The sequence below is a fragment of the Gymnoscopelus braueri genome, assembly GCF_963280865.1.
Source record: "Gymnoscopelus braueri genome assembly, chromosome: 18".
Lineage (NCBI taxonomy): Eukaryota > Metazoa > Chordata > Actinopteri > Myctophiformes > Myctophidae > Gymnoscopelus > Gymnoscopelus braueri.
Window position 1 is genome coordinate 38,614,438 of NC_137618.1, and position 2,935 is coordinate 38,617,372.

Here is a 2,935-nt window from a genome sequence, read left to right on the forward strand (position 1 = left end):
CGAGCGAGGATTATAGCGACACATAATGATAAACAAACAATTTGGTATAGCTAACAAGGTTGAGCTGAGAACCTGGCCATGCAAGGGAAACGACAGTGCAACTTTTCAACAACTTTTAAAATGCTGTGACTAAATAGTCTAAATCTGATATCTTGTAAAATAGTTACAGTATAAAAACATATACGTATTGTCTCATTGTGCTGTCAGGGCTTGAAATATTTAAGTGCTGCCAAGTAAATGTCTACACCGTGATTTGTGTGTGCTCGTGTGTGTGCATGTGCGCACGCTTATTTGTACACAGTTTCAAATTGGTGTTTTGCATGCGTGTGTATGTATCTGCCTGTGTGTGTGCATACACATTGCAATTTGCATGTGTTTGCGTCTGTGCACACGCGTGTTTGTGCACGTGTGCATTTCGTGGCATGTGCGGCCTCAGCGTGGGGCCGTGGCGGGCCCCGTGCCGGGCCAGCTGGAGGCTCAATCTGTCGTGGGGGTCCGCCGCTCGGCGGTGGGAGCGAGGCCATACCCACTATGCTGCCCTGACCGTTTGCCCCCGCTGCCCCTCTGGCCCGGACGTGCCGCTTGGCAGGGCCCAGCCAGGGGCTGACAGCTCAACACAACCCCCACGACATGGGACTGCACAGGGGAGGTGGAGAGAGGAGAGCCCAGGGTGGAGGAGAGAGTAGCGGAGAGTGGAGGAGTGAGAGGAAGCATGGGGGTAGGCGGGTGGTGGTGGTGGGGGGATGACTACGCCGGTGGCAAGTGGCTGACAGCAGGCAGCAATACTAGAAGCAAGTTCCAGGCACACTGCCAGCTACTCTGTACTGCAGAGGAAGGTAGGATGAGGACGGACGAAGAGGAATATGGAAGAAGTATAGGTTGAGTGAGGTAGTGCGAGGCAGGGATGGCTGCAGGACGATTTTGGGCTTGTCATTATAGGCGCGAATTTTCTAAATGTTTTTGAAAATGTATAATTTTCCAAAAGTTTTCAATCTTTTTGTTACCCAAAATAGTACAAAAAGCTGATCTGCAAGCTCACAACACGTTGCATTGCGATGTGTTGTGAGCTTGTAGATTGGCTATCTTCACTATTCATTGTACAATTAAGTATATAGGGTTTTAGTGGATAAACCACATGGACCCATGGCATCCCTATTGTGGGCATGTCATAATAGGCAAACATTCTGTGAAAACAGTTGAACATTCACCGAAAATAAAAGCCGAAATACGCTGAAAATACATATTTACAATAGGTGCCCCCGCCCCTAGATTGTCTATTTTCAGCAGAGATTTGGTGTAGAGGGGAAAAAGGTGTGAGCCAAAGATAGAGCCCTGGGAGACACCAGTCAACAAAGTAAATAGTTTAAGAGAGAGAGAGGGATGACAACAAGGTGAGAAAGCGGTGGAGGAATGGAGAGGCAGAGATGGTAAATGGCCTGCATTTTTATAGTGCCTTTACCCAAAGCACTATTCACCAATTCACACACTGACGGTAGAGGCAAACGTGGCTGCTTAATGACGTGCTCATCGGCTCTGTGGAGCTCAGTGTCTTGCTCAGTGACACTTTGACACAAAACCGGGAGGAGGTGGGGATTGAACCGGGAACCTTTAGATTCGAAGACCCACTCAAACTTCTGAGCCACTGGGAGAAGTGGAAGGGGCATGGAAAAGGCTAAAGCTACTATTAGGTACTGTAACATTTCCATAGCAGCCTATAGAAGTGAAGACATTTTATCCAGCTTAGTTCCCAAACTTCATTTTCAGGCAGTCCATTTAAACAGCCACTGGAGGGGACTGGGTCTGGGTCTTTATTATAGAATAATGTGCCATGTCTTGTCCAAATCAAATGCTTTTTACCAAACTTTCCGGGGGAGAAGAAGACAGCCTCCAAGTGGCAGCTGATGAGTATAGTTGCAAGGTTGCATGCCCTTTAAGCGAAACAAATTTCTTCACAAAATCCACCGACCACAGTCCCAGCGCTAGCGCTTCTCCAGCTCATCATCGAAGGTCTCACCATTGCCAAGATCAACATCCTTGAGCAAATAGCCAGCAAAAACAATGTGACAGTGATCGCTCTACAGGAGACCCACATGGAAAACAAGAACATCCTGAGGGTCCCTGGGTACAACTTGGCCGGTCACATCGCCAATAAACACCATGGCATTGCCACATTTGTCCGCAAAGAGGGGGCAGAGATAGAATGGACCAACCAAAGTTCAAGACACTGCCATCGTCAACATCTACAAACCACCACCCTGCAGACTGATCCCATCGTCCCTGCCAGATGTCCCAGCCCCTGCCATGTACGCTGGTGACTTCAATAGCCACCATACAGACTGGGATTACAGCAGCTCCAACACTGATGGTGACTTCCTGGTAAACTGGGCCTTGACTGTCGATGCAACACTCCTTTAAGACCCAAAGAAGCCACGCACTTTCTACACAATGAAACAACACCACCAATGCACCAATTCAGGCATTTACAAAATGGCATAACAACCAGGCACAGTAAGACGCATCCTGAATGTCCTCACTGGAATCGCTCCAGCAGAGGTCAGGCGTGAAGCAGCCACACTGGACCTCGCTCGGAAGGCACAGATGAGTGAATTCCACCTCCTCCACGAGGTCGACACGGAGTCACCACAGCACACGCACCTCAAGTCCCGGCGCCCCTTTGGCACACAACACCAGCTGACACCTCCAAGGCTTCCTGGCTGAAGGCTAGATGGAGGGACCAGTGGATTCCACAGATGTTCCTGACCAGCACCTCCCCCGTAAGGAGTGGACAACCTTCAATCGCCTGAGGACAGGTGTGGGACGTTTCGGTGCAGCAATGCAGAAGTGGGTTCTCACAGACAGTGCCCACTGCGAATGTGGGGATCCATTATAGACTGTGGAACATGTGATGACCAGCTGCCCTAAATACCGACCACCG